Source organism: Plectropomus leopardus, chromosome 8, assembly GCF_026936395.1.
Source record: "Plectropomus leopardus strain MGB_pleo_1.0 chromosome 8, ASM2693639v1, whole genome shotgun sequence".
Lineage (NCBI taxonomy): Eukaryota > Metazoa > Chordata > Actinopteri > Perciformes > Serranidae > Plectropomus > Plectropomus leopardus.
Window position 1 is genome coordinate 14532439 of NC_142183.1, and position 24619 is coordinate 14557057.

At 40.9% G+C, this 24619-nt stretch overlaps 1 protein-coding gene across 2 annotated transcripts in view; it reads left to right on the top strand.

Moving 5' to 3' along the window:
- Window positions 1-24619, top strand: part of drp2 (dystrophin related protein 2) — a 214657-nt gene that overhangs the window by 54111 nt on the left and 135927 nt on the right. For both annotated transcript variants that reach the window (XM_088080931.1, XM_088080933.1), the window contains exon 2: window positions 9428-9591. The gene's annotated coding sequence lies outside the window, so the exon portion shown is untranslated. The remainder of the gene's footprint in view (window positions 1-9427; window positions 9592-24619) is intronic.

Consider the following 24619-nt stretch of genomic DNA (forward strand, 5'->3'; position numbering starts at 1 on the left):
GCCAAAAGCAGCTTTTTAGCTCCTCTCTGTTGGCTCACTGTGGCTTTGACAAAACATATGCAAATATACAACTGTTAATTAACATTTTAATTTTAAATTATTGTTGTCTTGGCCTTAAGTTATCGTTACCTTCTCTAGCAGTAAAAATGTGTGGTCAATACAGGGAATACAGGGATTTCTTTACCTAAAATGTGAGTAATATTGTACATCTATGGCCTGGCTCCTTTCTTTTCTTTTTTTTGTTTTGTTTTTAAAGATTATTTTTTTACTTTTGCCTTTACCTTATATGGACAGCTGAAGCGTGAAAAGGGGAGAGAGAGGAGATGGCATGCAGCAAAGGGCTGCAGGTTTGAGGCGAACCTCTGTACAAGGGTGCCCGCTCCAACAGGCAAGCCGCCAATGCCAAACCTCAGTAGCAGTGGCTTTAGTCTTCCTAGCTGGTTGGCTATTAATTCTAAATCAAAAAACTGAAAGTCTCAGATGAATATGGACAATTTAATAGTTCTTAGACAGATTTGTAAATACCAAATAATCAGAAATAGACCATGACATAGTAGCCACCTCTTGGTAAACCATGTTAATTAATGCTCATTTATAGAGGCCAGTCAAGTTGTTTCACAACAAAATAGGAAAACCATTTCTTTATGGATCTTACTTTGTGCGTATGATTAGCTGAGATAAATTACCCTCCCCAAAAGTCTGAAACACATATATATATATATATACATACATATATGTCTTAAATATCATTATGTAGAGTAGCATTTATATTTGAAGTAAGAAGCCCAAAATCATGGAAAACTGCCCCAAAAGTACGTAAAAGTACTTTCAGTCATAATAGCGTACTTTAATGCTTTATCTACTCATTGCATTACTTCATTGTGTGTATTTTATTGAGATTTATGTGCTTGTTCTCTGCTGTATGTATTTTTTAATTACCCCACTAGGGATGAATGCAGAAAAAGTGCTTTGGAAAAACAATAATGCTTGGGAGCCACCGGCTATAAGACAAAGCTGCTCTACTGGCTTTAATAAGACCTTCTCAGCAGAACAGAAGCCACAACACTAAGTGACAATAATGTTATTTTAACAACCAAATTACAGTGAAATAACCCCACAATAGACTTAAAGGTCAACTCAGCAGCTCAGTTTTTATTGTTGGCGGCGGGTGAAACATATTGGCCACTCATTGTGCTGTATAACTGTAAAACACTACATCTCTGTCCTGTTAAGACTTTAGTTTTAGTGTGCCCTGGGACACAGCTGCTATGTAATGTTAAAGATACTTCTCATTCCACACACTGACTGCGGGGACCTGCTGTGGGATTGCTGACATTCTTTTGAAATGAGTGAGAATGACAGCAAGTCCTCCCCGCATTTCACTTCTCATCCCACACACCTTGGCTTAATGGGAACTGTTGGACCAAGACTGCTGCCATGTTCCTGGGATCTCTTGTTGGATGTGCTCAGCACTTCTCTCCCAGTATATAGGATATCTAACCTATTCATCTGTCATGCTCTTTATCTTTCCAGTATTTCACTCTCTGCCTTATCATGATTTGTTCTTCCTTTCTCAAGTATTTTTGCTTTTCACTGTCGTGTCTGATCAAACTTTTTTTCATCCTCTGTACTGGGTTGAATTAGTTATTTTATTACATACTAGCCCCACTTTCAATTAAACAGTGTCCAGAATCAGTCCCTATTGTATTGTATACAGTATATTTTTCTGTAGGCCATGGCATGTGAACTACTTTCTGCGAATAATGTCATAACAAATCACATTTTAAAGACTTATTAAAAATTAGTGTACAGATGCAACATGATGATAAGTAGGAGTGAGTAGGATGAAAATACTATTAAGTGCTATGTAGAGTGAGTGATTAGATGTCACGGTAGCTACGTCTGTTATTTATACAACCTATGTAAACAACAAATCAGTTGACTCGACAGCCCAAGGCTGGATTACAAACCCGATACATTACCTCCACTTACATACACAGACACTGTCAGCTATATAATTTTGGACTGAAAGCATCCATTTTCGCAACAGAGATACCAGGGCACAACTCACAAGATGGCACCTCAGTTCCACATAGCATGACTATTGCATGTCTATTTTACTCTTAAATCCAAGCGAGATCCCAGAGACTTGGCTGGCGAGGTTGTGCATAGTAAATATTAAATGTGATAAAGTACATAAATTACTGGACAGTTTTTTGGCTGAGTTAGACATAACTGCAACCAACTTGACTCAACAGCACTGACTAACAGTATAGATAACTACATCTCAAGTTTTCACTTTGAAGAAAATTATCAATTTTATGTAGGTTAATTATGATTCATTTGTTAGCTGACCTGAAATGAAATGTGTCATGCAGTTATCGTATGAGCTCACTGTCAAGTTCTGTCTGTTTACAGCTGTTTTCTATACACCGAACTACCACACAAGATTACACCATGGTTACAGTGCTAATCATGTACTTTCTTGTGTACCATCCAGGTTAAAATAGAATCATCATTGGCACTGCCTGTGTTTTGCCCACCAGCAACTATGTTTCATCACTTCATAACATCAGCTCGGTTACTCCTTTTGTCAGAGAATACAGCCTTTTGATCTCTCAGTGTAAACATGTCTTAATTACTCTGTGTTTCCCTCCAGGATTCCCTTTTCTTCTTAACAATACGTTGTTAACAGTAGGTCTTCCTCCTGACTAACAACCACTTTTAATCTCCAGTCTGTTCCATAAGTTTGATTCAATTATGTCAATCCAAATCCATAACGTACCACTCTTGTCAAAAGCTATTTCATGCCTGTGGGACATTACGGAGACTTTTCTGAATGAGTGCACACTCATTCCCGATGACAAAACGCTTCATTATGTGGCCAGCGTGAATGTGACAGTGGGGGTTAACACTGTGGATGATGAATTGTGTTGTGTGGTTGAAGTGCACCTCAGTGTGCTGTCCTATTTAAACTGACAAGCAGCCTCTGCAGCTATATGACTAAACTCTCATACCCCTATCCTGGTAGGGGAAAGCTTGCAGGAGGATGCGTGTGAATTGCTTGGGATGCTGAGTGCCCCTTATCGACTATGGAGAGAGATGCTTTGACAACCTGGTGTCTTCCATGAAAGCCTGGACAGATTGAAGTCCTTTTGAAGCGTTGTTGTTTGAGGCGGCTAAACACTCAGGGTCAGTGGGTGGCCACAGGGGAAGTGAGGAAGAAATAGAAAGGGAATGTTAGTATTCAGTAATACATCATGTTAGTGTCAGTGTTGCTGTGTGAAAGAGTTACAGAGCTGCACTTAAGGTCTAACCATTGCTCTGTTTGGCTTGCCGTTTGTCTAGCTGTCTGTCAGGATATGTATCTGTCAAGGACATGATATTTGTCCCGCTCACTTTCCTGAAGCAAAAAACTATATATTATCTTTTCAAAGCATGTCAAAAAAATAAAATAAAATCCAGTGTAGCACATGCAATCATGCAATATCCACATAATATACAGTATCAGGTTTTGTTTGAGTGGTTAAAGTGCATCGTCTAGTGGCTTTTTATGTTTCCCAACAACATTTTAATCATTGATGAAAGCCCAGTGGCAGACTGTTAATCAGGAGGATCAGGAGGGATCCCGATGGGGGGGTACAATTTAGGGCTGATTTTCCTTCGAATAACTAACAATATTCAGCTTTGCTGTGGGCTGATAGAACTGTGCACGCTCACAGGCTTTCTGGCCCACTCCCAGTGCTCATCCTCACAGACTTGCACACTTGGAGTCTGTTCATGATAAGTCTACAAGGGCTCAGGACTGACCCACAGTTAAATCGACAGATGCTTGAGGGCCCTCTCCAGGCTCTCCTGAACTTTTTGAGCTCTTTATAGCCTACACACTCTACAACTTTGCTGGTGTCCCAGTTCTAAGCAGGTTTTTAATTATGCAGTGCATTCACACAAGAAAAGGCAAGCCAAAGCAATTTTAGCACATCACCTTTCAAAATTACATTAAAATGCATTTAAATACCCGCAACCCCATACAGTTAAGCACCCACATATACTCCACAGACAGACAGGAATAACCAACGTGGACACTCACAAGCAGTGGTGGAAGAAGTGCTCAGATCTTTTACTTTAAGGAATATTTCACTAACAAAATAACCATTTGTTAATGAGTCATGCTGTGTTACCTTGTATTTAGTAAGAAAATGTTGTTTTTCTCGCATGCCTCCACGGAAAATGGCAGACATACTGATTCGTGATTGATTGGGGATCACTTTTAACAATAGCAAAAGTATATCAAAACTTCAGTTTACTCTTGCGCAACTCATGCAGTATAATCCAAGTATAATTTTTTCCTGTCAAACATGCATTTTTGCTGAAAAACAAAAACAAAACATGTATTACTTTAAAGCAAGCAGAGATAAGGTTAAGTTTGGTTTTAAATAGTGAGGTTTTAGCCGTTTCTGTTTATTTTTCTGTGGATGCATAGGAGAAGTTAAATTCATGAATTCTAGGTGACACAGCATAATTGCTTTTACTTTTAAAAGTGGACACAGCTGTGAAGGACACAAGGGACAAAACTATGTAAAAGTCATGTTGATGAAAACTGAAATGATGTTAAGTTAAAAATGGCGATGCCAGAATATATATTCTTCTATCTATATCTCTCTGTATATATATGTATATATATACTGTATATATATAAAGAAGAAACATTAATGCTTAGTGACATTTCCAGAATTTAATACCACTATATAAATGTCCTCTGTGAACCGGTACAGTGTATTTCCCCGGCAACCTCTTTATTGAGGTTTGTAGGACACATTTTATGAATGACAAGAAGCCACTCAGGGCTGACTACTGTAAATAGCTGTTGAAGGATCACAGTTGACAGGCACGGGGGAAAAACCTGATGTAGTAAGTTCTTTACATCTATACAGAGCTGAAGTCATGTCTGGGTAAGCTTCTGTTCCAATAGCTTTCTTTGTCCCCATAAAGTGTTTCTTTTACAGGTCTGAAACATTATACCGGGCTTTTATTTCCACATCTAGAGCTACATAAATATCTACAACTTGTACTGGACAGTAAAATCAGAGCATCTCACCATTTTAAACAAGATAAAACACCAAATATTCTGTTATCATTCATGATTCATGAGTTGTTTGCAAGCTAATAAAACCTCAAACTGAATGAAATCATGTTAATAATTGATTAAAATGACAAGTTGTTTGCATTTTACTGTCCAGCTCAGAACTAGATCTATATCTAACTCAAACTACAGACAAAAACAACTATTTCCATTATTGAAGTTGTAAAAAAAATAATGAAAGAATCCCTCTATGGAAACATACAATGCTTGTACAAAATTAGTGGAATAAATGCTGTTGCAAACTTTGTCTCTCTGCATGAGGCTGACTCAGTCATTAGTGACTTCAAATGAAACGGGTGGTCTGAGAATGACTTTATATCAAAGAGTACCATGAGGATAAGAGAGACAAAAAAAAACTCTTACACATTACTGCTTAGCAGTCTCCTTGCATTTAGCTGTTTAAGCCACTCTCTGTGTGTCACTATGTAGAGTTTTCATACCTGACACCATTATTTTGTGGTTTATCAGTAAACATGAAACCAAGACACAAAAGACAGCCTTCATTCACATTCTGACCAGCACTTGGTATAAAAATCTTTGCTGTGTGTACAAAGGGATGCAAGTAAATAATATCAGTGATATAATAAACCGGTGTTTACAACAGGCAGTCTGGATTTTATACCCAAGATTACTGCCTTGGGACTCTTTATTGTTGGGTATTTCTGTCTTCTTCCAGATTAACCTGAAAACTACACAGACAGAAGAGGCTACAAAATTTGATTCTTGCCTTGAACTTTTCTTTTCACTCACATAAATGTTCTGCTTGTGGTGCATTTGTATTGTTTTCTGTCTGCGGTGAAGCGGTGAGCTCAGTGATTTCTTGTGGTTTTATTGTCTGATTCAGTAGAGTGGACATTCATTATTCTTTGGGGGTGGGCTGATAATGCAGTTACTGTGGTTATGGCAGAAGATCCCCATTTGTATTTCAATCCAAGTTACATGTTCATGTAAAGTGACCCTGGTTTTGTTAATTTGTTCAGTGCATTGGCAGACGTCAGTGGGTTCCTTCGGTGTCTGCAGGCTATAGTAGGAACAGAAGTTTATTCAGCCCAGTCACCAGAAAATGTTGGTATTGAACATTTTTGCACACCACAGATTTGTTACATAGATACATTTCATACATATAGCAAGAAATCAGTAGTATTTCCAGCCGCAATTTCACCACCAAAACCCGACTCTTTTCCATTAAGACTGCATTTCTGCCCTTGCCAAGCTGCAATTTGTGCCATCAAAACTGACAGATGCCAATCTGCAGACCATTTTTTGACACTAACAAACAACAATATGGGCTGTTTTATAGCTAGAAGTTTGTGGCATTTCCAGTGGTAATTGTGCCACCAAAACTAGGTGTCTTTTAGCGAGACAGTTGAGTCATTTCCAGCGACAATGTTCCCACCAAAACCAAGTGTTATCTAGTAAGGCGGTATGTCTGCCATTGTGCCATTAAAATCAACAGAAGTCAAGCTGAAGGCAGACAACAATACCAGTTGTTTCGTGGCTAGACATCAACAACTTTTCCAGCTGCGATTGTGCCGCCAAATGCTGGTGTTTTAAGCCAAAACATGATCTTTTCTAACACTTAACCTGACCGCTCATTTACTACAGTGTTGTTGAAACATAAAGTAAAGTTTCAACATATCTGCTATGTAATGGTGTACAAATGTATCATATCACTGATTTGCAGAAACATATAGGGAAGGACAGTAATTACAAAAGTAAGTACTTACGAAAGGGGGATAAGAAGAGCGATATTAAGGGAGGAAAGAAGGAAGACAGGAAGTTAGGAAGGGTGATAAAATCATATTCAATTAAAAAATGTTAAGTTTTATAAAAGGGTGTGGGGGGTTAGTTAATAAAAATAAGAAAAGGCACTGTCATGGTTTTGGAGGGCATCGCTGGTCTTGGGCAAATCAGGACAACCGAGTCAGGGCAAATTTCCTGCTTCTTTTTTTTTTGGTCCTAATTTTAATTTTGGGCTCTTTTGTCCTTTTCCTCTTATTTGCTTTCTTTGCTCGTGTCTGCTTTAGGCGGCCTTAATACCTGAAAGAGGTGGGTGGCCTGTTGTGGGTCAGATTCCCCGCCCCTCCAGGAGGGGTCTGTTCAGATGTGTCTGAGGAGCAGCTCTCAGTTCTGATCAGGTCCCCCAATTCCAACATGTTTCAGACTAGCACAGTCTCCCAGATCCCTTGTACTCTGGGCCCATTCCCAAGTGGTCCCATATTTTAGCTACTGGTCTGTTTATAATAGAATATAATAATAATTAAGCAAGAGAGAAAACACAACAAAAGTCAGATTCAACAAAGTCACACAATAACACAAACTAAGTGATTGCGGCAGCTGTAGACCCGCAGCTCCTGTTTTCTGTGAGGTAAATTACTGTCTTGTCATAAAGTCTGGTGGCTTTGAAGAGATCATAGATAATGGCTTCAGTCCCTTGTTGAAATGGCTGACTCATGGCAAGATTAAGCAGTAAAAATATTTTGAATGTACCGTACACTTAAACTGGAACTGAATGTTTTTTTTAAGTGGCTCAAATATGTTGTGCTGCTGCCCCCATTCACAGCAGTACATTGCTTAACTTCCATGGCAGTTTTCTTGTCTGCTTCTCTTAATTTTGAGGGTGCCAACTGACATTTGCTGTGTAATACACTGACTATTGGTAAAAACCTCATACAATCCCACTTTTAAAAATTTGAACTATCCCTTTAACATGTTTCTTGATCATTGTCTGCCCCTGCAGTTGATTAACATTTAACAATTTAAAATTTGAGGCAAGCGTCGCTCTAACAGCTCTGTATATTTTCTCACCTTGTCTTGCTTTGTTTGTGCACACATAATGTCTGTATTCAACAGTTTGCTCCACATTATGTCTTCGTCGCTCAACCTTTATCGCTTTTGCTCCCCGCTGTTTCCTCTCTCTGGGTGGTCTGGCTCTAACTGAATAAATATCTGTGGCAACTTTTGATCATATTAATTTCATCATATTATTATAACTCATTATTTGCTGTCAACAGGAAGATTTAATTGACTGAGAATGAGAGTCTGGAATAGCTGTTGTGCTGGATTCTGCCTGCCTGATCTGAAAATGAAAACTGTCTCCTGCAGTTGGCGGTGATATAACGTCAGGCTGGTTTCATTTCGGTCTCATTTTGACACTCTCGCGGGATGCTGCACGAAAAATTTAGCATACTGAGTGCATTAAACCAATGAAATAGTCTGTCATTCACACATATGTAAATAAACATTCACACCCATAGGTTACAGCTCATCCATCATTTCTGTAGAAGTGTTACAGACAAGAAGAGAAAGACAATAAGTGGGGGAATCTTCTATTTCCCCTCATATAAAACTATAATGTGAATTATGAATGCCACTTACTACTCTGAAAATAGTTCAGCTCATTCCCTTTCTGCTGGCTGCTTGCTGCAAGCTTGGCATTAAACTTTTATATCTGTTTTGAACTGTTAGGGAGTGCTCTCCCTTTTTTGCTGCCAACCTCTGCACTGCTCCCCAGCTAGATTTATTGGAAATGTGACACACCTTGAAGGCAACCTGTTTGCTGACAAACTTTCTCTAAATATCTTCCTCTTATTTTTTAAGAGCCCTCGTTACCAAGCTGTGCACTATCTTTGCTGCAAATTGCCTGGTCGCGCCGCATCAAAGCGGATTAGTGCGGTTATTAGAGTTGGTTAATGGTCAGGACGAGGCTTGGAATCAGAGAAGAGACTGTTAACATTGCCATCAAACCTGCGGCCAGGATAGAGTAGCTTTAGTAGGGCAGTGCTGTGCCAGAGTGGCAAATGAAATCTCATGCAGGAAGGAGAGGGGACACTCATTGGCATTCCTCCCACGTCGCCTCACTCCCTGTTTCTTCCCAGCGGCCAGCACCCAGTGTCTCAGCAGTCCTATATTCCAGGCCTGAGTGTGCTGTTTGCTGATAATAAACAGCCCAACAACCAGGCCAGAGTCACAGAGGTTTGCTGAGTTAGAGCCCAGCTGCCCTGCTCTGGCTATCGCGCTCAAAGGTTGGGTGAAACCTTTACTTTATGCTTAGTGTTACCGCGTTTTAAAACCCCTGCTGTTACTGCTTTGCTCCCAGGTCTGAATGTCATTGGGCCTGTAGGTAAAGGGAGGGCTGAAAAGGGACTTTGGCATTTATCCCAGTCACAATAAAGGATTAAACTCCAAAAGACAGCTGTTTAATGGTGTGCCTTTCTCAGCCTCTTATCAAATTTCCCTTGGTCCACTAGGGAGGAGATTCTGACCCTGTTCTTTGTATCGTAGGTTCTCCCCCTGTGTGTGAGGAGGTCACTGCTGCTGTTACTCCACATCCAGGCCTCCCCGACCCCTCCTCCCCCTCTGCCAGCGCAGGGTAGCCACACAAGCGTTGGCTCGATTCCAAGGAGGCTCCGATCCTGCAGCCACGTCAATCACGTCTTCACCGCTGGGTAACTATCAAGCATGCAAGCAGGCTACACCTCTTCTTTGAATTTTTTTAGGGATGAGAGGCACAGACTTCTGAGATTATGTGGTCTTGTTTTGGGATAGTTTTTCCATGCTTGTTTGTTATTTCTGGGGCCACTCATGTGTGCATTTTTCATGTAAAAGAGGCATTTTCTCCACCCAAGCATGCAAACACACACACACAGACACACAAACAGACATGCCAGAGGGCTCAGGAGGAATCTCAAGGGGTTTGATCAGAGCTGTTGTGTCTTTATTTTTTGTTTTTTTCAAGCCCATTGACTAGTTTGATTCTGGCTCCAGGTGTCATCTACTGAACTGTGTCAAACTCAGCAACTGCATTTCAAAGTAGAGTCTCAGTGAGGCGAAGAAAAGCGGAGGATAAATCAGCGTTGTGTATGAAATGTTGTCTTGCCTGCAAAGCATAACAGTGCAGTCGAACGAGCCAGTTACACATACTGATGAGCTGACAGGCATGCAGTATGCAAGGACAGACGTTCTTAAAGCTGCACTGTGACTATGTGTAATGTGGAAGGAGCCGTAATGATGAGCTCAGAGAGAACTTCAGCTCTTTTTCTTGTGTGTTAGAGTCTGTCAGCTCAGTTTTATTTACAGCCCACAACTTACTCTTTTGGTTCCTATGATAAACGTACACTACACTACCTGCTTGGCAAATAGACACAGTTAATGATGAGATGCTGAACGCTGTTGAACTTTTAGCAGCCAAAAAGCCAGATATTTTCCAGAGGTGTTGGTTAAAACCTAAATGGAGCTAAAAGGAGAGCTGATGTTGCTTTACATTCATTCAGTGACCAAACAGATGAATGTTATTGTTGTTCTTTGTCTACCTGATGTGTAATAGGCAGATGTTTGCAACCACAATTGCCATATTCATATTGCAAAACGGTATCAATATGATGTCAATGTTGTGCTACCAGTTTGTTCTGCTGTCCAAAATAGTTAATTATTGCTGCTTTAACCATATATATGTTAAAAATGTGTTAGTTGTTTGTTATGCTTGTGTGATCTTGGACAATATTAGTTTGTGGTCCACTGGACTCTGAGCTGTCCTACTGACCCGAATATCTTGTCTGCATGGCCACATCTAGAAGGAAAAATAATTTTGCATGGAAAATGAGACAGTAGACTTCAATTCCCACCCACTATTTAAACCCAACTATAGTCAAGTTTCCATCCAAATTTATTGCAATTTTCTTTTATTTTTTTAGATTACTTTTTGCCTTTATTTAATATGATAGCTTGAAGGGGGAGAGAGATGGGATGACATGCAGCAAAGGGGAAAGGCTGGAAGTGAACCTGTGGCCAATGCAGCAAGGACATGGTCTCTGTACATGGGGTGGCTGCTCTACCAACTGAGCTACTGGGTGCCCCAAAATGTATTGCAAATTTTAACAAAATTTCCAGAAAATTTGCAAAAGAAATGTGTGCATCTATGAAGCTGGGGGAACTAATTCTCTAGGTGGATGCCCTTAAACCAGTGCCGAAGAAGAGAGCGCAACAAAATGGTAGAGTTAAAAGAAAATTGGCTGAACTTTGAGCCAACAAAAACAGTGCAGCATGAGGGAAATATGCAGTTTTGTTTGTTTCATGGATTCATTTGAGTAAGGTTACAGTCTTCTCACCTCTTCGAACAGATCTGATGTTTTCATCCGCTGCAATTTTCTGTCTCCCTAGTGGATGTTTAACTCACTTCATGCATCATGTCTATTATAATGTATTTTTATGCATTTGTACCGGCAACAGCTGTGGCTGAAGGCATTATGTTTGTGGGTTATGTGTCCATCCCTCCTTTTGTCATGAATGAGAAATCTCAGCAGTATCTTGAGGCAGTAGCTTCAAATTTGGCACTAGCGCTGCCCCTTGAAAATTTAGGATTGGAATCAACAGTTGGACACCCCTTAGCTGACTGAGATTCTTCAAGTCGAGCAGCCGTTTTTCTGTCCCCAGATTTAGCTGCAGACTGAGCTCTCCTCGCTTTGCGGCACAGGCAGCTGCAAACACAAGCTGAGTGAGACGGAGGCAGCTTCCTAGAAGAAGAGAGGCTTTTGCTGGTCAGGCTCCAAGATAACATTTTCTTCTGCCTTCTGCTTAGAAATGGTGAATTTATAGCTCACAGCTACTCAGTACGATACAGTCTCTGGCTTTTGTTTGATATATGAAGGCAAAAAATTGTCATTAGTGTCATTAGAAGCATTAGCTCAGAAGGCTCACTGTTTATTGTATTCTGGGAATGTCACTGTCAACCTGAAAGTCACGCCCAACGCCTGTTCAAACCTCTCAAACTCTATATTGAAAAAAATAATTGAATATTTGTATCGAACAGCCAAATAATTAGTCGAGTGCATCCATATTTGGCTCTTAAAATAGGAATAGAAAAAAAATTAGAAAGTAATGATATTTTAAATCCAAAAAGTCAAAGGTCAGCTTCACAGTGACATTATAATGTTCTGCAAAAACAATTAGTATTATTATTCTTCAGTGCAGTAACTCAGGAACAGGAGGGGTAGACATTTGGTCATATACTGAATTGATGACACTAATCTTGGGCGCCTACCTTTAACTGTGCTGATTGTACAGATTTTCTACGTTGTTGGTGGAAAATGTTTGTTAAGCATCCATGTTTTAGAATTTGCAGCTTCTTCACAGCAACAGCCATATGTCAAGCATTGTTTATTGTCATCGCTACAGCTTTATTTTCTCTAGTTTCCCTGGTAGTCAACCACAAGCTTGTCATTTTTGCAACCCTGTGATAAAGCTCCCTATCTGCATTTTTGACTCCCCTGTAAAAATAGTCTCTAAATGAAGACACCATGTTTCTCCCTGGAAATGATTCATTGGAATCATACATGTCAGTATAGTGATAACTTCCTTTTTAGCCAAAAAATATACTTCATGCATTTTGTTAAATGCCTTACAGGTCTTCACTATATATGAGTCTCGAGAGATAAACTTTAACTTGACTGGCATACAACCCCAAGGTGGTAATTGTAGTCAAGGTCTTGTTCCATTGCAGTCTGTCTTATTTTATTTTTACACCTAAAAAATAGTTTTGTGATAGTTTGACTATTGTTGTTTTTCGAATTAAAGGCATTTATGCACATATTGAAAATGTGCATAAAAACAGGTGTGTTTATTTCTCTTCACACTATTGTTTCCTTTCAGTTTTTGGTCTGTTTTTGCTCTGCAGTCTCTGCTGTTTTGTCTCTTTGGGCTTCCTATCTCCAGGAAGTCCTAAAATGACCTGACCGACTTCATGTCCCTGTCGGTTTATCTAGTCTCCTTCCTGCACATAAATTAGGCTCACATGATCACAGAGAGAGATGCAAGCCACAGCGTCCTTTTGTTTTTCTCCCCACTGTCCCCTCCAGCTCTGCTACGGTGCATTTCATCATCGCATCCCCCCATACTCTGCCATTGTTGCAGGCCCGTCGTTCGAGGCTTTTCTGAGTTAAATAAATGGGTCCTAGGTTTCCGCCGTGTTGTCATTTAGGTGTGTTTGACCCTCTGGAGCCAATTCAATCACTGTCTACCCACAAGTAATATCCTCCGTCCGCCCTTATCTCTGACTCCAAATTACTGAGCTTCAACCCTGTCTTCACATCAGAGCACCACAGAGAGAAGCGAGGGAACAGGGAGGGAGCCCAGAGAAGGTCAAAAAAGGTAGCTGTTGGACAAAAAAAAAGACAGAAGCCCTTGTGTAGATACACAGTGAGGTTGCAGCGATTCTGAGGACATAGACCCAGCTCCCGTGCCCTAGGCTGGCAGCGAAATTAGCGCTGCACAGTGCTCACTCAGTCATCCAACTGGTGTGGCACGAGGGAACATTGCCTCGCCTCGACTGCTTCACATAAGAGATCTGGTTTTGGAGTTGCAGCCTGTTAAAATGTTATCTTGCTCCAAGACATTTGAGAAGGGTTTGCTATACTTTGTCAGCGAGAGAGATTTTCCTTTCCTGCTTTTTCCTCTTCCCTTATCTGTAGGCTGCTGTATTTTAGTCAGAGCTCATGATTGACAGTCTGCAAGTGCAGTCCATGCTTTTTATGATACAAAGCAGTGTAGCAACTAGGCTTGGCGGTATCTGTTTTCACATTTGTGAAATTCCACCAGAGTTTGCGGTATATACCGGTATCGGTGTGCTGCGCTCACTCGTTCACTACGTTCTGCAGACTGTCTTACCATTTTAAGTCAACTCAATTTCCAATATACTCCTGAGATTTAACAGAAGGTCATGTTGCTACACCCATTTTCCTTATTAACCAGAGAAAGACAACCATACACCTTTTGAATTCATATTTTTGTCTTTTACCGTCATTAAGATTTTCACATCTTTTTTTGTTTTTTTTGGCACCCATGTTACCAGGTTAGAGTGACCACATTAACGGCATGAGCAGTGCTGCTAAGGCGGGACTCGGCTGCTGCTCAGCCGCAGCACATCTAAAGAAACATCTTGCTGATTTTTTTCCGTATGACACGCATGGTTTTTAGAAAAAATGGACAATGAAAATTATAATTATTTTGGCTCTATACCACCTTATACTACAGTTTCAATGTCTTTATCTGTTGCAAACATGAGGAAATACAAATGTATCTCTTTTACTCAACCTTGTTTCTGTATAAAAGTTCTCCGACAGCATCTCTGGTGACAGAGTTTCTTTGCAGAACCATAGTGTTGACAGTGCAGTAGCTTGCATGACTTCATGAATGAGTGGAGTGTGTGCTTTTAATTAAGGGGAATAGTTATAACAGTAGGCAGCTCTGCAGCAGTGCTGCAACAGGAAAGACTGCCTATGCACACATTGCTCACGCATGCAGCATGGCCGAGGCTTAACCTCCAGGGCACATGCCCACTACATGCAGAACATCCTCAACACAGCCTCTCTGGTATGAAGTTAAAAGAAGGATGTCGGTCTGTGTTTTTGACGGTATTTAAAATCACATTGTTGGGATTTCTAAGTACTCTGGTATAGAGTGCCCCGGGTATAATGCTTCCGGGTGTCAACCCAGAAGCTAACGTCGCCCTGGTTGCCTCATCAAAAAGCCTATGGGATTTTTCCATTGTATTTTGGATCAAAGCTGAAAATAAGGTCTGTGTTAAACAAATGTTTCTTATACATACAAATAAGATAAGACGATAAAATAATCTTCACAAATGAACACCACTTCTAGGATTTTTGAAGCCTAAATTTGAAACCTAACACAAATGACACTATGAGACTATAAAACCATGGTCAGTGTGGTTCAAAATGTGAAAGTCTCTTAAGTTTGTGTTAACCACAGACGTTGTTTAATGCTTCTAACCAAAAACCCATTAAAAAAAAACCCACTGACTTTGAGATGAGGGAACCGGAGGTGCTGAAATGCAAACTCATCCCCAGGTTTTAGGACTCATTACTGGTCATCTCTATACTGTAATACCACTCATGTCTAGTAGCGACTGTAGCATAGGTCTGTGCCATAATTTGTTCATCTGCTCAACTGCTGAAATTAGCCTCCCCTCATGTTGCTGCACTCCTGTGTCACAGAACATCCCCAGCCAAGTGTGTACGACAGTGAGTTAATATGGCAGCACCCTCAATACTGTACTCATATGCTAATCAACAAAATAGCATGAACTGCAATCATCAACATATTTCCCTAAGGTTTATCCCCTCCAAAGCTCGCAGCCCATAATTCCTCTGTCTGTGCTGATTCTCATGTATTAACATATAACCTTTGCTGCCTCGTTTTCTGCTTTACATCATAATCCGTGTGTTAATAAAGCATAAAGCATATGATTACTCGGTACTCTGAAACTGGCCAAATATATCAACATCACATTAGTGCTTTAGGTTTTTAAAACCCTCTTGTGACCACGGATGAACCATAGCAGCAACTCACTGCAGAGCTCAGTGTTAACATCACTCAGTGTTGGTGTGGCTCTCCACTAATCTATGTTCAAGGCAGCTTAGCCTGCTCGCCCACCCTGAATGTCCCTGAGTGTGTCAAAGACCCACCACAGTTACTTCTGGGAGCATCACGCTCCACGTCACGTTCTCTTTCTCCCTCCTTCTGCTCTCCTTCACTCTGTAATTCGACTCCCCTAGTCCCTTGTTACAGTTTGATCTTCTTATCTCTCCTTTCATTTGAATCTGCTGCCTCCCTCTTTCATTTTCTTGTTCTCATTCCTCCCTTGTTGTCCCGTGATGAGCCGGAGGCTGCCATGCATGTGTGTTGTGCTCCAGAGGCCTGAGGATGAGCAAATGTGGCACTCCCCTATCATCCTTTCCCTCTTCTCACTAGTCTCCCTTTTCGCTGTCACATCTCCCACTCCTCCTCTTCACTCCTTTATTTCCCATCTCACTTAACATGTATCTTTCTCTCACTCTCTCTGCCCGTCGCCTCTGAGAATGATGGGTAATGCTCGGGGAATGGGGGTGGTGAAGGAACAGAGCTATAGCTTCTCGACAGAATCAGCCTTACTATTTGTTCTTCTGATGTGTGTGTGTGTGTGTGTGTGTGTTTTATTGAGTTGTAGATGGGTAAATGGGTGGTTGTTCGTCTTCGGGCCGTTGTGGGAATATGTGGGAGGTAAGGGTGTGTTGTTTATGTTCGCTGCATCTCGATGTTCCCATTTGAGGAAATAAGAATTTATAGTATGTGTGCTCAGGTTGAGTGGTGAGGTGTGGGTCAGTGGCGTGTGGGGAATGGTACTTTGCATATGTGTTATCTATGGTGGTGTTGAAATGCAAAACACAACAACATTGGAGAAAAAAAATAACAAAAAGGAAAACAATATTATTAGAGAACACAACAAGAAAACAAGACAACAACAAGAAAGCACAATAACATTTTAGAAAACACAACAGAATGGGAAACAAAACGAGGGTGTACTGATTAAATTTCTGTCCCAAACCCGATGTAAGTCATTTAATATTGATCATCTGCCGATACTGAGTCCAGGTCAGATACTTCTGCTTTCCTAGATAATACAGCTGTACAGTGTGTATGCATGGCAGCTGAATAGCTCTGCAATACACCAAAAATTATATAATATGAATAAACACTGCATTTTGCTGTCATTAATGGCATGTAGTGCTTCACTGTGTGGTGTGAGGAGTGAAGGAGAGACAAAGAGTTGTAGAGTTAAAGACGGCTACACTCCCTGTGCATGAAACCTTTGCCAGTAGAAACACCCGTGTGACAGGTGATGTAAAACAAAGGATGAGATTGGTCTAAATAGAGCATATACCAATCATTTTAAAAATGCCTGTATCGGCTCCAGTGCCAGTTTTTGAGATCAGAATGGGACATCCCCACACAAAACAGCATTTTAGAAAACACAACAAAACAGGAAAGACAACATTTTACAAATCGGAAAAGGTAGTAAACTCTGAACTGACTTGGGTTCTGTCCAGACGTAAATATTTGTTGATGCTACATTTTCCTTGTTGTGATTTCTGATTTGCTGCTCTGTTTTCTAAAATGTTGCCTTCTTTAAATTGTGATTGTGTTCTTTAATTTGTTATATTTTGTCCTGTGTTGTTCTGTTTTGTACCTAGTGACCACCATACTCCACACTACATGTACATGTATATGCTGTATATGCATGTGTGTACAGTCTGTCTGGTGTGCACTCACGCAAGTTAGCGGGCGTGCACTTGTGTAAAATTAAATCCACGTCAGCAGGCAGCCATTCAGATAAGATTAACAGGACCTGACATTTCCTTCGTTGGAGACAGATGCTTGCTCCAGTTCCCTCAGAACATTTCCCCTCTCCTCCATCCAAATTGCATTTCATCTCAGTCTGCGGATATTTCCCCCCACTTACCCTGCCTGCCCACAGCAAGACCTATTCTCACCATTAATTTGATTTCTGATATTGTTATTACAGGGCAGTGTGATTAGGAGAGCATGAGTTAGATTAAAGGCTTGTTTTATGCCATATTGAAGCCAATTAGCTCCGAGTACACACTTTCACCTCAGCAGACAGATGACCATAAAGGTTGATATTATGTATGCGGGCTATCTCACTGGTACAGCAAATGGTTTCACTAAAAGCCCGAGGGAAATGCAGTTTTTGTGTCGTTCTGTAAGTGCAATGTCTGCAGAAAATTCTTACATTTTCATGAAAGAAATAAAGAATAATTCATGTGGCTCATGTATGACGTATGTCCCACGATATTGCACACTGATTTGTCAATTAACTCCTCAATTGTAATTGTATCACTCCAGCCTCGCTTTAAGTAACAGCTATGATTTGAGTTGAAAAATTGCTTCCTTTATTTTACATAAGAGCCATAATGCACATATGTAAGTGTTAAATGGACGTCAATCGGTAGCGTACAGACATGTGTAATGTGGTGTATAGTGAAGGACCGAGATTCATGTAAAAGTACAGAGCATGGGGCCATAATGTGTGTTGGCGAGTAACACTTAAATAGATGTGGACATCATTTATACATAAGCACAGTGGATGTCACAAGGAAGTCACCAAGGGCAACAGTGAGGAAATGTGATTATCATTTATGCATAAGTACCATTATTGTGTGGGAACAGTGCTCTGAAAAAAGTAATAACATCAGTGTTTTAATGCAACTGGAGCAGGTACAGTTGTTACATCGCTCTTCTAAAAGGGCTATTTTAAAGCAAACTACCTCACTAGTAGTATATTCAGTGCAAATTTAGTATTTTTACTTGTTGTTACTTTCTGCTTCTTCTCCCTACATTTCTTAGGTAAATATTTTAGTTTTCACTCTGTTCTGTTTATCTACAGCTAAAGTTACTTTGCAGATTAAGATTTTACATTTAAAAACATATGATAAGCATTGTTTTTTTGTTTTAACAAAAAACGTCTCCTCTGAGGCTTGTGTCACGTTTCAGATATCTAGGAGTTTTTACCAGTTAAGTCCCTTCAGGATTTGGCAGGCTTTTGAGGGGGATTGTTGCAGCACTAAAATTTCTGATTTCATGGCAGCTTTTTTAAAAAAATTGCAGTGCACATTGCAATGTTGCTTTAAGTGTTCTTATTTTTTGATTTATACTGTGCTATATCTATAACTTACATTAATTGTTGCAGTCACAGCAACAAAAGATCCTAAAGGGGCTGGCAGTTCCACGCAAACGACATTTCTGTTCTCCAAAGTAAAACAACAGTATCAGTCATTTCAATAAATGACCCAAAACGACTGCTCATTGCAAATGGTCTGTTAACTACAGTGTCCAATGTGAAAACGTGAATGGCCCTATCTAGAGCCAGTGTTTGGTTTATCTGTTCTGGGCAAGTGTCGAAACATGGACAGGGACCTGCTTCCCATGTAGATGTAAGTGGCTCATTTTAAGGCAAGGAAAACACAAAGATTCTTATTTCCAACTGATTATACACTAAATAAAATATTCTAATTACATTATATTCCATTTCTGCCAATATATCCCCATAAATCCTACACACTGACCTTTTGCTATTGGAGGACTTGTTAAATAATCCAACATCTTACAAAGCAAAGATTAGAGAAACTTCCAAAAACTGAAGACCAATTTGTATTGCAGGACTGTTTTTTTTTCTTTTTTACAACCCCATTAATCATGTCACAATCCCTCAGATTTAATTTGCAACCCTTTGGAGAGGCCCGATCCCTAGGTTGTGGCTTGGGTTAATGTTAGCTGATGTGGCAAAACTGCTGTATCATTATCGTCGCAGTGACAAGAATGAATGATGCTCTCTCATCATTTACCCATGTAGGGGACAGGGGATGCATCTCACATTGTGCACTGCCTTTATGCAGGCGAGACCATTATCATGTGCGCTGCGTGAAATAGAGCAGAGGTGACTGAGAAGTAGCTGGGTGCTGTGTATATATGATGTTGCCCCTCTGATGTGTTATGAGCCATTAGTGGAGTGATGAAACAGGGAGCTCAGAGGGAAGAGTCATTGATCTTTAGTGCATGCGTGTTTGTGCTTTTATGTGTGCACCTATACAGTTGTTTGAACCTCTGTTGATGTGGGGTAATATGTTTGTGGCTGATGGTATGCATGGTTGCGCACACTGTGCAGTATGTCTGCCTGCATTTTACATCCTGCAGGTCTTTTCACACCTTAAGTGCTAATCTTGGAGCACAGTAATTGTGAGGGTGAGGGACAGAAGGTCTTTTCATTGGTATCCATTGGTCCCAATAACAGCACTGAATTGCCCTTCATTAGGGAGAAGTTAATCCCTGCTTATAGTGGTGGAGGCAGACACTAAGAGCGCTCTGCAGAAGTCAGCACATTCATTAGTCCGTAGCCTCTCCTGGAGAAGGGCATCTGTGTGAGGTGATGAGGACAAGTCTGTTGTTTTTAGCTTGAGTTAAACAAGGCTAATGGACGTTATTGTAATATTTTACATTCCTGAGGCATCTTCTGTTTATTTAGTCATGTATTTATTTCTAATAACTGCCACTTAACTACTATTATTATCAAAAGAGGATATTAATAGAGGATACCCAAAGGCCACATAAAGCCATGGACACTAAATAAAAAATTTGAACATTCACTAACACTGAGAGCTATGATGAAGATTTTGAACTTTGGCAAAATATTGGGTTGTTTGATGTTCTTGCCAATGTAGCACTTACTCTAGTGAGTTACATAAGTGGGAAAGAGAAGCTTGTTTTCATTCCAAAGTTGTTAAATAAAGCCGCTTTTACAGTGCTTTCTGCATAATATCCCGTCTGCATGGAGCGCCGCTGGAAAGCATCAGGGTTAAAACACTGTTGGTAATAATGTAATATTAGGAGCACGAAGGTCCCCATAGGGCGGGTGGAAGAGGCGGTGGATGGATTGAAAGAAACCTGGACTTTCATGCGCGAGTTTTGTGTTTGCTTCCAGTCTGAATGTGATGTTTTTTTCTACACCTTATCATATGCCTTTGTTGCCTAATCCTAACCATCCATAGCTTTGTTGCTTAATCCTAATCATCCGTCGCAGCATGTGTGTTTGTGACGTTCCAGTGTTGGTTGCCATGTGCTTGTGTTGTCTAAATGTAACCATGTGCAGCATTATCCTACCATGTGGATTTGTTGACATCATGGCAGTGCCATCTCAAAACATAAACTGCAGACGCCAAAGGATACATAGAGCATAATATATATACGGAAAAAGCAACAATATGAATAATATATGATGCTTTGGTATGAGAACATGTTGAAAATTGAGATTTAAGTTTTGCTTATCTATGTTTGTTATCATCACATGGTACACAGGCCATTAATTTCACCTTCAAAACATAAGCACAGGCACAAGGGGGCTTCTGACTAGCCTGGGAACCAGATGAATTTGTTAGCTCATCTTTAATTTATTTTGGCAGATGCTTCTGGTCCCCCTCCATTCAAACAATTTTCCACCCATCCAGATCCTGGGCAGACCAATCACAACCATTTAGTTGAGTTAATTCAGACACTTTGGCGCTGTGAGGAGAAGCTCCGCTCTGTTTGTCTGTCTTCCTCACTGCACTGCTGTTGGGCGATCAGCTGTTTGATCCGCGATAATGAAACGCCATGGAAGCACATACGACTCGGTTGTCAAACACTCAGCTGTATTCTAGAGTCAAAGTTCACTTATTACATGATTGCTAAACACCTGTCACAATGTTTTGGCGTGAGATTTGCCTGGGCAGCATGAGAGTGTGAGACTGACCGTGAAAGTGTGTGTCAAACACCAGGAGCGTGACAGCTGACAACCCTGTAAGTAACTTGGTCAAACGTACAAACCCTTGTGGTGTTCACATTGACAGCGTTGTGGCTGTGACGTTTCTGCAGGGCTGCCTGCTGCTATGAGTTCTGTATATCCGATACCCGATTCAGCTATTTTGTCAAAATCGGAACTGATATCGGTGCATCCCTAGTTCCCAGGAGAGGGTTCTGACAATATGTAAACAGGATCTATTGATTCTTTATTCCTTTTTTTGTTGTAACTGTGTTATTTTCCTCTATGTCTCTATCAAGCTGGCAAAATTACTAAAATATGCAATAATATATTATTAAATCTTTTTCTCTTTTTCAAATATGAGTAACCTGACTTGACATATGTAACGCAACATATGCTCCGTCAGGATTCGTTTTTGTGCTGAAGTCTGACACCCCTTCCACCAGATGCTACAAGAAAGAGCTGCTCTGTTTCCCACTGACAGGCGAGGGCAGGGGTTTCACAGCCACTTACAGTTTATCATGGAGAGAAGCTGTAGTAGTCAATGTTCAATGTCACGTCACATGACTTTTCCTCAGCACGAGTGAATTTGCTTAGAGACTCCCGTCTCGTAGAATACTGTTACGGATTCAGTGACAGTTTCACCAGATATGACAAAAAGTTATTTTCCTAAAAGTTTCAAACTGTAGCTTTAAATTGCACTATTTGTCCTTTAAACTGTGGGTGTGATTGACATCGAAGAGTAATTACAGAGAGCAGAGAGTTCTGGTAGCAGTTCAGTGTTGGCCGCCCTGTTTGAGGTAATGAGTCAAGGATTTGAGTGGTGTCACGCTGCGGAGGAACGTCTCTGATGGTGGCAGACCTTACTCACATTATCAGGAATGCACAGTCATAAATAATACTGCATTTGGTTGGTGACAGCTCACCTTGACTCCATCTAATGTCTGATTGAATGGCAGATGAGGGCAACAGGACAGCTGTGAAACATCACATGTAAATGTATCTATCAATTGCAGTAATATTAGGTAAGTAGGCTCACAGGCCGCTCTTTACTTTGTCAGCAGAAAGATGTGCCACTAGAATTTACTTGTCGCCGTGAAGGATGACAGGACACATCTGAGCGGCAGAGTGGAAATGCACATCGTGGCTCACAGGCTGCTTCGAGAAGTTCTGTGTTCGCATGTGTGATGGCAGCAGGAGTTATGTGGCTCTGTGAAATTGAACAAACAAGTTAATAAAATCCCCTGGCTATCTGTTACCCAGGAGTGTGCTGAAGTTGACAGGCGTGAGCTGATATGTGTGGCGCGGGTCGTTATTTGTGTGGCGGACGTCTTAGACCCCGCAGGCTTTCATCTGAAACATAGAGCCCCCCCATTGAAAGTAGTTTCCACATTACTTTGTGTTTGGATTAACTTGTGAATGGATGCTGGTCAATTACTTCCAGCTCTGGGCCCTGATCCCACCGCTGAACTGGAATTGGACCACGGGTTGCTGTGTCACGCTGGGGTCGGATGAGCAGACGGCGTGGGCGCCTGTGATTGAGAGCGCTGTCACAGCACCTGCGGTCACAGCCTCTGATGAACTCCTCTGGGGGCATGAATAATGTACACAGTGGGCCTGAGTGATGGGTGGTGTAATAATGCCAGGCAGAATAGCGTGACCAGAAACCCCAGCGACGGCCAATGTCTTAACCAGCCTGCCAGCCAACACACACACAATGCTACCAGGGGAGAGAGATGTATTTAGCTTGCAGTCTGCTACTGGATGGTCTCTCAAGCACTGCTGTTAGAGTGAAACTGTTTTGCTTTCCTTTAACATCTGAAATTTTTATGTAGAAACATTGCTGCGCTGCTTAGATTCATTGGATGGTACAGTTGTTGCATTTAATGAAGTGGGACCCGAAAGCAGGCTCCTGGGACGAGACAGATTTGGTAAAAACAGGCTTTACTCAAATGTTGGTCTGCACAGGTAAGAAAATCTTACGGGCAAAAGCAGGAAAGCACAGTATTGGAGATAGAAGCACAGGCGTTCATGCTAGACCACAACACAGGCAATGTGGCACAAACACTGCAGTAAATTGAGAGATGAAAGGCCGTGGTACACTGTGCTCCGAGCTAAACTGGCTCATGCAAAGTCTCACCACATCTGAAGGAAAGAGTGTTTATAGCTTCTCTGAGTGGCCACACTGGAGGTAAAGTGAGAAGCCTGCGGTCACATAAAGGAGCCTCGATGAATGCTACAAATGAGGATAAAGGTCAGATGGTCTCTCTTCAAAGGCGTTGGTGGCGTTGCTTTTAGTTGAAAAGCAACAGAAGTAGTTTTGTAGAGAATAAAAAATGAGAAGTTGAAAGAGAAGTTCAAACCCTCCATACTTTCTCACCTCAGCATACCTGACCAGTTACTGCATGAGATGGGTATGCTGGTTGGTTTTTGAAAAGATATAAAAACTGTCAATCTGTGCTTCCCCTAAGCTGATGTTGGAAAGGGGTATGGAATTGGGCTTCAGATTGTGTTTTACTAAACATTAAGTAATTCTGCTGAAGTACACTGACCCATGAAGGTTCTTTATGCGACACTCAGAGCATTAATTTAACACCAAACCTATTTGCTGTTTAAAGATATAGTTGAGTTATGGTGTCCTGAACAGAGAATTGAGACAAAATCCCTCTGTGTGTGTTTTAGTCTGAACTGCTCTTCATGTTGTTGTGGTAGGTTCTGGCCAAGCGTGCATTGTAGTGCATGCGATTCCCTGTCTGTGTGTCCCACTGGCTAACTAATCACTGACACTCTGCACTACACTCACATGTTGATTACTGCTGATAACCCAGTGTGGTAGAGTGGCATTGTTGCTGAAATGTAGCGATCACCCTCCGTCACCCCCATTATTAGTGATGACTCTGTTCGCTATAAGTTTCCCAGAAAGCCAATGAGTGTGATTACATGAATGTGAATAGCCAATTTCTGAGGCTTATCCCGGTTTGCATTATTTTCACTGTTTACATGAGCACAGAGAAATCTATAAGTGGAATATCACTATCAATAATCGCTGGTCAAACAAAAATTGAAGCCCAAGAGTAGAAAACCAAACCATGTTTTGAGCGTGTGTAGAATCTGAACAGCTACTGTCAATGCTTTCATTTTTTTATAAATCTCACCTGCTCGCTCACAAGTGGTTTTTCTTTCTGATAGTAAGTGATCTGATCCAGTTGCCATACCGTCTTTCTTGAATGGCCTCTGTCTTTGTATCTCTGCAAGGACGGAAGGAACAGCCTAATAACACATGCCCAATAGTGTCTGCCGTCTACAGCAACATGATAGGGACAAACCACATA